General features: G+C 43.6%; 1 protein-coding gene across 20 annotated transcripts in view; it reads right to left on the bottom strand.

The window, feature by feature from the left end:
• The window catches only part of SCAF8 (SR-related CTD associated factor 8), a 218,001-nt gene that overhangs the window by 57,825 nt on the left and 145,773 nt on the right, over window positions 1-14,403 (bottom strand). The window contains exon 21 of one of the 20 annotated variants that reach the window (XM_070376931.1): window positions 9,664-10,797. The exons of the other annotated variants lie outside the window; for them this stretch is intronic. The gene's annotated coding sequence lies outside the window, so the exon portion shown is untranslated. Of the gene's footprint in view, window positions 1-9,663; window positions 10,798-14,403 lie in introns of those variants that run through there. 20 annotated transcript variants of the gene reach the window in all.

Raw genomic sequence — 14,403 nt, 5'->3', positions numbered from 1 at the left:
GTGGAAATGACTGAATTCGCGCATCTCTCCTGGGGCTGCTGAGCACAGTTGCTCACGTTGCACACTGCACAAGAGCACTTGTGCCGGGTGAGCAAGGACTGAAATCCAGCTCTGGTTCCTCTCACTGTGCTGTGTATCCTCAAGGCAATGGGGCTCCCTCTGTATCTGTACAAGGCTCAGGTCGTGCTAGGAGCAGCCCAGCCCTCTCTGGGGATAGCCTGGCCTCGGTCCCCACCACCACATTCCCAGTCAGCTCCTACTGTCTCCAGCGACCTAACACAAAATTCTCTGCCTCCATGAGAACTCTCCACGCCCCAGAGCTTTCTGCATCTCCCCGCTCCTTCCTTCCACATCCCGACTGGGGCACAGGTCTTCCTTTCCCGTCAAAGTCCGCTTCCTGTGCTCAACACAGCTGGAGCGGCTATGACACGTTCTAAAGCAGGAAGTAATCCTGTTGATACACTATTTCCTGGAGCGCAAAACTCCTCAAACATGTGTCACAAGGAAACCATGATATGCGGCTAGATCAGGAGGCACGTGTAAAAACGATGCACATCAAGGATATTTTCTAGGCTTTTCCACACGGAGGGCTGGGCCAGACCAGTCTACCTAGAAAGTTTATGAGTAGCTGTTTTAGAAAAATATGGACTAGTCTATAAGCTCCTGCACTGGTTAGAATAATTTATAACAAGCATATATTCTTTCTTGACTTGAGAAAATAAAAAACAAATCAGGAAAAGTTTGAGGGACTTCCCTGGTGGTCCAGTGGCTAAGACCCCATGCTCCCAGTGCAGGGGCCTTGCGTTTGATCCCTGATTGGGGACCTTGATCCCACATGCCGCATCTAAGAACCAGTGTAGCCAAATAAATACATATATTAAAAAGAAAGAAAAAGAAGTTTGAGGTCAATCATATGACACAGCAGCTGATATAAGAGGTAAAATAGGAGGCGGTCATTCAAGAGTCTCCTATTTTCATCATCAACTTGGAACTTGAATGATCAGACCTGATTTCCTTCCTCGTGTAGTTAGAAGTATTCGTTTTCAAGATAATTTGAAAGTGACAATATAATCTTACAATGCAGAATACATTCAACAGAATAAACAGATGGGATCTGTCAGACCCAGAATCCACTTTCAATCATTTTCCCATTTCGTCCTCAAAATAGTCCCGTTAAGTTAGGCACAGTTGTTCCCATTTGACAGACAGGCGAGGGCCCACAGGAAGATGAAGTTAAACACGAGTGCGTGTGGGAGCTGGGATTTACAACCTCCGCAAAATCGACTTCGGAGCCTGCATTGCTGACCACTAGGCTGTACTCTCTCCTGGGGGGCACAGGGTCCCCTCAAAGCCTTTCCCACAAGGCACTCTCTGGATCCCATGAAATCCTCCCACCTACAGCTCCGACCACAAGAAGGGAGTACTGACGGTGTGCTCACATTTCCTCTCTAACCACAGTCTTACTATAACCGGGTAGTCCTGCTGGTATCTGGTCTAACAGAACCCCACAGAGAGGTGTCAGACGGCTCCATCCTGCCAAACCTGTGTGACTAAGGAGCCCTCGTGAAACTACAGAAAGAAGGAAAAAGGAAACACAAAACACCCTTTTCTTATAGGTCTTTGCCTACTGTGATTGACCACGCGTTTGGATCCCCCAAATACATAAATTACAGACCTAAGCCCTGCAGACAGGTTCATCAGTGCCGTCTTCCTAGATACCATATAAGTGCATTAATATATGGGGAAGGAGAGGGTGGGCGAATTGAGAGGGTAGCATTGAAACATACACATTACCATACGTAAAATAGATATTATATACATTTTTATATCACATCAATTATATGTTAATAGATTATATTAATAGTGGGTGGGAATTTGCTGTATGACACAGGGAGCTTAAACCCGGTGCTCTGTGAAAACCTGGAGGGGTGGGATGGGGTGGGAGGCAGGAGGGAGGTTTAAGAGGGAGGAGACATACCTACGGTTGAGCCACGTTGATGTATGGCAGAAACCAACATAACACTATAAAGCAATGATCTTCCAACTGGGGCTTCCCTGGTAGCTCAGGCGGTAAAGAATCTGCCTGCAATGCAGAAGATGCAGGTTTGATCCCTGGGTCAGAAAGATCCCCTGGAGAAGGGAATGACAACCCCCTCCAGTATTCTTGCCTGGGGAATTCCATGGACAGGAGAGCCAGACAGACTACAGTCCATGGGGTTGCAAAGAGTTGGACTGAGTGACTAACACACATCTTCCAATTAAAAATAATTAAAAAAATAAATTCACCTTTATGTCTATTAAAATGATATTGGCATTTTAAAAAACAAACCTAATCCCCATTGTGATGGAGGCCCTTTGGGGGGTGATGAGGTTGTGAGCGTGGAGCCCTTACAAATGAACAAGAAACCCGAGAGAGCTGCCTTCTCCCTTTTCCCACATGAGAGCTCAGCGAGATGACCCTGATCAGACACCAAACCTGCCACCACCTTGATCTTAAGACTCCCCAGCCTCCTGAACGGTTAGAAATACATTTCTGTTGTTTAGAATCCCCTAGTCGATGGTATTATTTTATCCACAGGAGCCGGACAGACCAAGACACCTACTTCCCCCAATTTGTGGGCTGAATTCCTTTAGGCCTGATTTCTGCTAAAACTCTGAGCCAGACCGAATCTTTTCCTGCAGGTTAAAACGATAGGGGCTTTCAGCAGCTCCAGCAGCCCTGACTTCTTCCTTAAGTGCCTTTGGGACACAACGTCCCTGGTTACAGGAAAGTGGGAACCTCATTGTGTATCACATTGGTGCTGGCTCGGGCTGTACTAAATGGGGAACAAGCAGAACCTGTGGCTAAAACATTCCCCCCACAACATGCACACCCCCCGCCCCCCACCAATGATGCTTAAAACCTGCTGTGAAACCTGGGAACGGAGCTGGGGGAGAAGGATGGCCACCTGTGTCCATGGGCCAGTCTGTGCCCACTGTGATGGCCTGGGAGCTTTGAACAGCTTTCTTTGTTTCCATTCCCCTATTAGTAAAATTGGTTCACACTGGAGGGTTACCAAGCTCTTTGCAAATCTGCTGAAAAGCCATGGCCCCCATCAAAGACACATTTCCATCTGCCTATGATGCCGGTATACTTTCAGACTGCTCCCAGTTAGGGACCCCTGGGGTTCAGATGATTGTTCAGGCTCCTTTGGGCTCTGACATTCGATCTTCCTCTGATTTTTATCTCGGGGGAATGCACACCACTCACCTCCCCTTCCCTCCACAAAGACCACCTCCCCAGGGCCACCTGGCAAAATAAGACAGTCTTTCTCTCCCCGCCCCATTCCGGCCCCTGGGGTCTGCATGCAGGAACCACGTTCATCTCAATAGGCATTGTGTTTGTGGTTCTTTTCTTTTTTTTTTGTAAATTATTTATTTTAATTGGAGGCTAATTACAGTATTGTAGTGGTTTTTGCCATACATTCACATGATTGATCTTTACTTTCTCTGTGAAGTTAATTTTTGTTTTCTTGAGATGAAGGCAAAACAAAAAAGAAGTGAATAAAGATTGAAGGAGTGGAAGAGAGTTCTTAGATTAAAAATTACAATCAGGGGTTAGACTCTAACTCGCTGAGGACCAAGGAGCTGACAGGCACGGTGTGGGGACATAATGACAGACCCACCCCCTTACTTCCCACCACGTCGGGGCCAGCTCTAATCAGTGAATGTGCCCACCCAACCCAGGGAGTCCAGCTGGCCTTTCCAAAAACATTCACTTCCCAGTTTTTCTCAGATTGATCTGCCGGGCAGATCCTAGTCACAAAACTCTAGGGAGACTCACCCCATCCTGGGAAAACAGACAAACACAATGGCCTTATCTCTGAGTATAAGGTTGCATCATTCTTTCCAACAAGCTAGCAACAGATGAACAATTCAATTGTGGGTGGTGGGGGGTTAAAAAAAAAAAAAAGGCAAGTGTGAGGGCAGCGAGCCTGTCACCCTACCTATTCTCACTTTCATAAAGCCAACCTCACTTAATCATCCACAGGGCGTTTCACTGTCTTTGAAGTGGACTAAACGTTATTTTACCCTTGGGAGAGATGACGCCAGCTACTATTTCCTGTGCCAGACACATCATGCGCGTTGTCACTGATGGTGTAACGTACATGATATTTTCACTACACAGATGAGAAAATCACCAGCATGATTATCTCCACTCTGCAGACAAGGAAGTCAGGGCTGGGCGAGGTTAGGTAACTTACCCCAGCTCGCACAACAGACAGGAGTCAGGGCTCGGATTCAGGCTCCGGCTCACCAGTCCTTTCCTTCCTTCCCTGTAGCCCAGCAGTTCCCAAACGTGTCTGCACAGTAGGAACCCCTGGGGATCTTTTTTAAAACTCCCAGTGCCCAGGGCACACCCTACAAATCAGATCTCAGGAATGGCTGCGGGCCTCAGCTAATTTTTTTAAGCCCCCCAGGTGATTGTAAAGTGCAGACACGTTTGGGAACTGCCATGTTAGCATCTGGGGGCACCTTCGGCTTGCCAGTACAGGTGCCAAATAAGCTACGTGAAAATCAAGCAACGACTAAGATGGAGCAAAGTGAAGACTGAACTGAAAGTAGCTGAGGAGACACAAGATAAGGAAACACACAATCTTCTCTGCAGGCAAAGGAAGAGATTCGATAAGAGGAGAAGCTTTCTTAATGCAAGCACAACTAACTCCAATGGGATGCTGGTGTTTAGTGACTCCATGTGTAAGGGCTGAACAAAAATGCACTAAGTAAAACTCTTCTTTTAAAGGGGGGTTCCTTTTTGCTTTTAGGGGAGTGACTGTTTTGTTATTTTCTATTTATGTTAGAAGCTGTATACCAGGCTCTGTGGCTGGCATCACTGGTAAGGTGAGCCCTCTGCTGGCCATTTGCATCAGCAAAGACAGTAGGGTTATAGCCAGTAGGGCATATGTGTGAAGGAGACCCGAGTTCCATCCCTGAGTCAGTAAGATCCCCTGGAGGAGGGCATGGCAACCCACTCCAGTATTCTTGGATGGAGAATCCCCACGGACAGAGAAGCCTGGCAGGCTATAGTCTCTGGGGTCACAAAGAGTTGGGCATGACTGAGCAACTAAGCACAGCACATTTAACAAATACATTCAAATTCCTTAAAAACAGGAGGTTCATTGGAAAAGCCTCAATACCCTACTATGCTAGGAAATGAGAGCTTATTGTGATACCATCTTGCAGAACCTCAGTTTGAAAATTTTGATGGCCCAGTTAAGCATCCTGTGGAATTTTAGTCGGACTGTAAACAGAGAAGAGGGCGGCAGACGGCACCTGGTGGGCTACAGTCCCTGGGGTCACAAAAAGTCGGAGATGACTGAGTGACTAACACTTTCACTTTCCTGCCTCAGATAAAGACGTGAGCTAATGATGGATGGCATCCACAATTCACTGATTGGCTATTGGTTTTGTTTTCCTCTTTTGTATTTAATAACAACGTCTTCTTAAGCATGCTCTCACTGGACTGAGAACTGTGAGTCAACTTACTTCCGTGTGTCTGTTGACGGTGACAAGGACCCGGGAAGGCCAGGCGTGTTGTTTGTGTACAGCTCAGATGGCCCAGGGAGATCAAACCCCCTCCAGGGAAGACGTGGGTGAAGAATCCACGTACTCCACCCACCCTCTCATTATAGTCTGTCCTCCTTTCATGAAATATACATATATTTTGGAAATAAGAGAGATCTCTCAAGAAACTCTGAATTTGAATGCAGAAACAGCTTCTCGTGCTCTATGTATACTTTCTCAAGGTCATTTTGCATAGTCAGTTCTGTCACTTTGTAAAGCCAAAGTCACTGAGAGTAGTTTGAGTTTTTCGCCCCGTCTACTGACAGCTGAAACCTGCCACTTCTTGGGTCAAATTTAATGACTGCATCCGTGGATGGTGTCACTTTTCTTTGCTGAAGTTTAGGGATTTTAAAAAAGAATGATCGTGTTTAGGATCTGCTGTGAGGAGTCTCCAGCTGGAGAACCTATTTGTGAAATCTCAATCTCAAACCAAAACGTCAAACATTGCTGCCAGGCCACAGAAATCAGGTAAGTCCTTAGAAACAGTATATTTCTGACTAGGCATGGCTCACTGTTATAAGCAAATATAAACCCAAGATTCTCAAAACCAAATAAACAATAAGCTTATCACTGGCTAGAAAACAGCAAAAGATAAATTGTAAGAACTGTTTTCTTTCTTCTTCAGTGCAAAGTTGAGCTAACAAAAAAAGTGGTCATTTTTAGGGAAACTCTTGGCTGAAACCCACCCACGTGGGCCTCTTTTTCATTCAGCTTCTGTTTAAAAGACAATGCACACCTGCCTGCCTTCCTAACTGGCAGATCTGAGTGATGGGCAGAAGCGTCATTTTCATTCATCCCTTCACCTCTGATCACTAATCAGTTCTGTGAGCACTGAATAAATACACATTGGATCACAAAGGAGTATTCGTATTTGGAGACAAATGTATAACATTCTGGGCTTCCCAGGTGGCTCAGTGGTGAAGAATCTGCCTGCCAACGCAGGAGATGTTGGCAAATAAAAATATCCTTTTAAGGTTCGATCTCTGGGTCAGGAAGATCCCCTGGAGAAGGAAATGGCAACCTGCTCCAGTATTCTTGCCTGGGAAATCCCATGGACAGAGGAACGTGGTGGGCTACTGTTCATGGGGTTGCAAACGAGTTGGGCATGACTGAGCAACTAAGCAGGCACACATGTCTAACATTCTAGTAAAAAGCCAACTTAGTTGGAGTCAGACAGTGTGAAGGAGGTAGGGCTTCAGCTGCAGTTTGGCCGAAGCACACAAGTGGGGGCCTCCATCTCTGGAGCTGCTGGTCGTTTTCTGGGGAGACGTCTCCCCACCAGCTCTCGTGGCAGGACCCTAGCTTGTCTCCTTGCCCAGGGCCTCCTGAACTTGCCCAGCCAGGCCTCCTCTTGGCAAGTTTAACTTCTCTGTGGTCTAGATGAATCCAGTTCTCTCTGCCCTGGCCTCCAGGCCCGTGAAGTGTGTACACATGCTTACATCTACACAGGCACAGCAAAACTCTGGGTAACATGGATATTTTCTGGTGAAAATGACTTCCTCTTCCTTCTTAGCTTATTTCTTTTTCCTGTCTGTAATGGAAGGGCAGGAATGATGTGGTGGGAAGGAGGGAGGTGCCCACCACTGACTGTCTTGTTTGCTGGGGCTTTTCATTTGCTTGATATTTTGTGGGAGACTTTTAAATATTAATGCAACTCTTCAGGAAGGATCCTTTAAGATGATATAAAATAAGAATTTGGCTCAGTCTTCATACAATTTTTTAAAAATCTTTGGAATGGCAATTGCTTCTACTCAGTAATAATCTTCCCACACATGATTATCCAAGCAAAATTCTAAAAGGCGTATCAATTTCTTTCCCAGCCACACAAGCTGTTAGACTCAGCCACATTTACTTCTAGATTGTGGATTGTACAGTGGATTTAAAAATTTGTATTCATATTATCTTTTTAGAAAATATACTATTATACTTGGGCCTGTATATAAACAGTTTAGATAATTAAATGTGTATATATATATTTTCTAGTTTACAATTTTCTTTCCTAAACCGTTTATATTTGATTTGTATATGTTTGGATTAAAAAATACATAATTAATTTTTTCAGTAACACCAGAACGTGAAAATAAGCTTCATTTTTTTTTGACTGCACTGTGCAGTTTGGAGGGTCTAGTTCTCTAACCAGGGATTGAACCTGCGCCCTTGAAGTGAAAGCTCAGAGTCCTAATCATTGGACCTTTAGGGAAGTCCCTCATTTTATTTCCTGATAGCCCACAGGTAGACTCATTTGCTATGGTATTTTTAAAAATGTTTGAAAGAGATGTATACCTCAGAAGAAATAAAAGAAGTAAACATAACATTTCTAGACACCAGAAGGTGCAGTGAGAATCTATAAAACAATAAATATGCCCAGTCTAAACAATGCACCAGGCTCCTCTCCTGGTCATAGTGAAGCGGTCCCCCGAGGGAAACTCCAGCCGTAAAAATGATGTGATTTGATGCCATCCACAATAGTGTGGAATATTCCCCAATTTTAACAAATGGATGTAGAAATAGCAGATTTAGGAAAAATCACTAAAAATGACCAGAAAGAGGCTTTCTTCTAAAGCATCAAACTCAACTGCTTTCTTAACTACTTGTGTTCTTCAATCATTTAAAACACAGATTGCTTTGAAAATAAGTAATCATCTATGTGTAATTCCCATGCAGGGAACCATTCTGAAACAGACGTTTAGGGTTTTTTTTTTCTTTCTGAAGAATTTATTAACCACAAAGACATTGCTTAAGACCACCCGTCTCATCTGAACGAGAGTATTAGAATTCACATGAGAATCCAGCATCTACTGATAAAACTAAACAACCCACATCAAGGATTCTTTCTAATCGTGTAAATACAGAATAGCTTCAGTTTGTCAAAGTCACCTAATACTGTCTTTAAAACCAGCTCAAAATGTCTTAGGTCCCTAGAGAATAGTGACTTTTGAAAGCTTCCCTTTGCTGCTGACTGAAGGTAGGGATGCAGTGTGGACTGGTAAATATTCACGCTGATTCACAAAGAGAGATGCAGGTCCAGATGCTCAGAAGAGAGAGGGTAGTAGAGGCTTCGGAAAAGGGAATTCATCCATGGAACAAAAGCATCAACCTCTGACCTTATTATAGTGTCTTGGGACTTTAGAAAAGACGACTCTTGTAACAGCTGGGTCCTGGATGGACGCCTGATCACAGAAATGCACCCCCAGCTAAGTGAGAACACTGTACAAAACTCAGTCTAAAGGAATGATCCTATTTTTAAGCTGGTTCACTATTTCACTCCTTCTCCTGCCACCCACCCACTGCAAAGAACCCAGAACCTCCTGTTAGGTTTCCCTTCCCCTAACTGAAGAGTCCCAACGTCATTCGCTCAAATATGCACTCGAACGTCCACGTTTATCTCCCAACCCTTGCTGTTCCTTTCTGGGGGGGTGATGGCAGGTGGGAGACAGATGAATGGCGTATCTGCCACCTGCAGGTTTAGTTACAAAAGAGAAAAAGGAAAGGGACCTTTTCTTCTTATTTCCATATCAAATGCTGTGAAAGTGCCAGGCAAGGTCTGAGTCTTCTACGCAGGCTCACGTGTGTGGGTTTCACTGGAGTTTCTTAATTTACTATAATATTATGGAATACATAAAAATATACTCTAACACACAACACATGGGGCAGAGCCAAACCAACAAGATGTGACTGAAAAGCTCATAGCTGGATTGCCCACAGCCTTCTCCAATCACCTACTTATTTAACAGAAAATATCAAAATATATTATAATGCATTTAATAGAAAATGTGGTATAATCAGAAACTGCAGAAAGCTAAGAGTCCTCAAGAATTACCTTTAATCTGTGTTGTAGAATGCATAATCTAACTTAGCATTCAAAAATATCCCAGCCTTTCAACAAAGAGAGTGATTGTCAAAATACAGAGAACAGTGATTTGATGGACTGAAAGCCTTACTATGTACGTGTATCTATGTCAAGGTATGCGGCCACACAAAGCGCTCGGATGACAGGCAGAGACGAACCACGGAAGAGGTACTAAGCTACAGAGCAAAATAAACGACTACCGACCAAAATCCGTTTCAATTTTTATTATGAATGTCCAAAGCGACAGCATACTGTGAAAGTGTTAGGTTCTCATTGATTAAATGTCAAGAGACCACAGATACAGCATTCCAAGCACTTTAATTCGTGACAGAGCCAAAACAAATAAAAGAATGATAAAAATATTCTTTTAAGTGTAAAGAGTGTTCATATTCGAGTTTGTGGGTTTTTTTTTTCAACCCCCCACCCCTTGCAGGTATTGTGAACACTGATAATTTCCAAAACCCAGAACCTGGTCTGAATACTTGCAACAAATTTTTATAATCTCTGCCTGAATAAGAAGTGATTAAAAAACGTACTTATAAAGTATGTTTATGATACAATGGGATGACTCCCTTCCCTCCTCTCTCCCTAGGCTTCTCCCCTACCACCAGGTACCTGCTGTTCGTAAGATCAGGACACAAAAGCTGGGGTGAGATACCTGGAAGACTACATTGAACCTGGATTTTCTCAAACTGCATCTCTTTTCCTTTTTAATAAAAACTGAAGAGTTCAACGTTTGCGTGTCCAAAGAGATGACTCATAACGATGGATGAAAGCCACCAGTCAAGAACCACAGTTTTTGCACGTTGTGTTTAAGCAAAAAAGCCTTAGTTTACTACAGCTATGGTTCCAGTAATCTGTAGTTCCAACACAACATGACATTATCTCCCTGAACAGTTTCCTTGCAATCTGTCCTTCTCATCACTGGTACGGGATGATGCTACAGTTGGAGTTTGTTGCCATTTATATTCCAAAAAAAACAAAAAAACACAAAAAATTCTGGTCCTGTGGAAGTGCATATCTCTTACAGATGCAATACTGTTCATCTGAGTGGATCCTCAAAAAGAACAATTATGGACTAGAAACTCATAGAGTTTGTGTTTAAAATTTATAAAATTAAACCTGCTCCAACAGGTAATACAGGGAGGCATGCTTGCAACCTCTGGATTCAATCAGAAACAATGTCTGAGAGCACAGAGCCTTCAATAGTAACGGTGGGTTCCTTTTAACGCTTCCTTAAACAAGATCCGATGTGGTGCACATGGGAACTTTGAAGCACGTCTCACTTATGTCTACAAGGCCTGGGACACTGGAAGCTGCCAGAACTTCATTCATCATCTTGCCTGTTGACAGAAGGAACAATAACTGGTCATCACTGGTCAACGGAATAACTTTTTCTATTTTTTTTTCCCAAGATAATTCCTAAAGAAGAGATGGAGTGAATAAAACAGCCCATGGTTCAATGTTTGATGAATTTCTGTGCTCTAAAATGCCATGTCTTTCTCCAGTGGAGCAGGAAGAACTAGGGTGTTCAGCTCTCTCCTCGTAGGGGAATGGTTTAGGAGAGACCCTGTCTCGGAGGTCAGCTTGCCCAAGCTCCAGACGTGATTCTGCCAGTAACTAAGGTCACCTAAATTTGCTGGGCCTTAGTTTCGTCACATGTAGACTAAGAGGACTTCAACGGATGCAGTCTAACGAGAAAGCCACTAACTAACTTTGAGTGGGTCCATGTGGTCTTGCCCTCCCAGGTCCTTAAACAGCAGAACCAGGCAGAACCATTTCAGTCTGTGGGCAATGGGTAGGCTTCAAAATATCTATGCCTGGGGTGCCTACCGTCTTGGTTTAGATTGGTGATGAGAACCCGATGAACCACTGGGGAATTTTTCAACATATATGTTAATATCTGCAGTCAATTAAAATCTTCCTAAATGGTGATGTGAGGGGTGTAAAATTCTGGAAATACACATTTCCACATCATTTACGGTCTTAAAATCTACGAAGTGTCTTTTTTTTTTTTTTTGGTACCTATTGGTCTTCTTAAATTAAGACATAGATTTGTAAAAGTTGAAAAAAATCATTAATAAATATAACAACATGCATGCATTCTGTAAGAGCATAGTTGTTATTGTTGCAGTTGCTCAGTCATGTCTGACTCTTGGCGGCCCCATGGACTGTAACCTGCAGGCTCTTCTGTCCATGGGATTTCCCAGGCAAGAATATTGGAGTGGGACTCCCCTGGTGGCCCAGTGGTGAGGAATCCTTGCAATGTGGGGAATGCAGTTTCAATCTCTGTTCCTGGAAGATTCCACATGCTGCAGGGCAATTAAGCCTGAGTGCCATCACTAAGACTTGATGCAGCTAAATAAATATTAAAAAAAAAAGGAATACAAGAAGACTGGACTGGGATTTTTCCAACCCAGGGACTGTCTCCTGTGTCTTCTACATTGGCAGGCAGGTTCTTTACCGCTGAACCACTGGGGAAGCTCAGAAGCATAGTACCTAACCTAAAATCCAATTAGTTGGACTAGTTAAGTAAATATGTCAAATAGGTTTACAAAGATATCCACACTGGTGAACAGACATGGGACCCTGACACAGAAAGTCTGACCCTAAAACTGATGCATTTAACCACCATGCAAATCACCTTACCACGCCTTGTTAAAACAATAGTGAATTGGGGCTGGAAAGTTTACTGTGACTTGCACAGCTGTCCTAGGTTCAACCAGAAATTAGGGTCAATATTTGGAAATTTAGGGCTATTAGCAACAAAATGAAAAGCTTCAGTAATTGAAAGACTGTATTTAGCAATTTTGATTTGATCTTTGTGTCTTTGTGGCTGGTAAAACTTAGATGATGCTGAAACAACTGTTTATATAATTTCATACTATTACAGTATGTCATTATTACATTATAAATATATATGTATATAAATATATTAAGGCATCATGGCATTATATGCATGACAAAAAATAGCTCAATAATTTTTTTTTAATCTTTCTACTGTGGCTTTGGCATAAGGGGAGATACAACTTTATGAAATGTGTGAATGATTCACACAAAACTGGCATCGAGATATCATCTATTGGAGTATTCCAAGTATTTTGCTAATGAGTTTATCCTTCAAACTGACTTAAAAGCTACTCAAGAATGAAAAATGACAATGAAAATAAGCTACAAGTTCTAAAGGGACAGAGCTATGTTCTTAAATCTGGGTAAGATTTGCCAGATTGTAACACAATAGGGTTGCTATCTGGAGCAAATCAGCATTTGGAGAATAAAAGGCACGGAGACCCACAATAGGAAGCAGAAGGGAAAAAGACACAAAATTCCTCAAATCGTCCAGGGTAGACCCATGAGAATGATCTAGTAACACATGCACATACATCTACAGACTAAATTTCTGGGTTTCTTTGTTGCCAAGTAAGAGAAATAAATATTTCTGTCTTAACAAACAAACTTGAAGTAAACAAACAGTGAGTGAAATTTATTATGGTGTTCTGGCAAGTATTTTCACGACCATGGATTTCTGGAATGTGTTAGCATAGATCATAAGCGTCTGATAGAATCGTTTCAAGAGCCTGTAACCCGATCCATCCACTGGTGAAGGTCAAGATGAAAAAGGAAACATCAAGGAACAGTACAGAGACCAGAGGATGGCCACAGAGCTCATGTTTGGAAAGCGCTTTAATTTTCAAAGCCCCTTCACATGGTGGGGAGCCCTGCTGACACGAGAGGTGGCTGCAGTTTGAGGGTTAGGGACCTGCTTGGCGTTACACGGGTATGTGAGTCACCAAGTCACTGGGTAGAAGGAGGACCAGCCTTTTCTCCTCCACGTGCTGCCTCTGGCTGGTAACGCTGACATGGATGAACGCACTATTCATCTATTATTCATCTCTTCTGCTCCTACAATTACGCCTCATAGACTGTCTCATAAACAACACCCTACAAACTAGATCGAAGCGCCTCCACAAAGCAGCTGGGTTGGGAGAAGCGCGTTGCCCAGTGTCATTTACAAAGCAGCCAGCAAATAGCAGAGCCAGAACTCAGAGCCTTGGCATCTGTGGTTCCCCAGTTCCCGCTCATTTCCCGGCCACACCGCTGCGGTGCCCACTGGCAGAAGTGTCTATGCGTGCGATGCAGCCCCATCTTTCCGTGTCAAATCCAAAACGAGCTCCTGCATCTAAAACCTAGTCACACAGACAGACACCGGCCACTCCAGAGACCAACAACCAAGAGACACTGCAGGCAGGTACGCTTACTCCAAACTCCTTAAACAGAGAGTTTTTGTGAACCACATTCTTGCTCGTTCAGGGATCACTCTTTACAGTTACCAGTGGGCTGCATGATCACCCTTAACACTGGCTATAATTTCATAGAGTAGGAGGCCAAGCACCATAGTTTTCAATGAGAATATGGTGCAAAGATCTTTTTTTTTTTTTAAGTAAACTGAGAGACAGCAGTGCCTGGAGGTGTAAGTTATACCTGGAACGTCACTGTGAAAGTCCTAGTAGTGTCAGCCACTCAGTCGTATCCGACTCTTTGTGACCCCATGGACTGTAGCCCGCCAGGCTCCTCTGTCCATGGGATTCTCCAGGTAAGAGAGCTGGAGTGGGCTGCCATTTCCTCCTCCAGGGGATCTTCCCAACCCAGGGATCGAACCTGGGTCTCCTACATTGCAGGCAGATTCTTTACCATCTGAGCTTCTGTAGCTCAAGCTGCCATAAATGATGCATTTGCTGCAACTGTCCTTAATTTTGAAATGCAATCTTTTATAAACTGGGCACAATGAAGGTGAGCTGACTGGGAGGCAACCCTCACCCAGCAGAAACCCACTGGGTTCCAGGTCACTTACATAGGCAAGTGAGATCTTGCATATGTAAGTCCAGGCCTTGGATATGTGAGTCCAAGTCCAGGTCTCAATCTGTGCAAACAGTCTGGCAAACTCATTA

The sequence above is a fragment of the Bos mutus genome, chromosome 9 (assembly GCF_027580195.1).
Source record: "Bos mutus isolate GX-2022 chromosome 9, NWIPB_WYAK_1.1, whole genome shotgun sequence".
Taxonomy (NCBI): Eukaryota; Metazoa; Chordata; class Mammalia; order Artiodactyla; family Bovidae; genus Bos; species Bos mutus.
The sequence above is the reverse complement of the archived record's forward strand: the minus strand, read 5'-3'. Positions and strand labels throughout refer to the sequence as shown.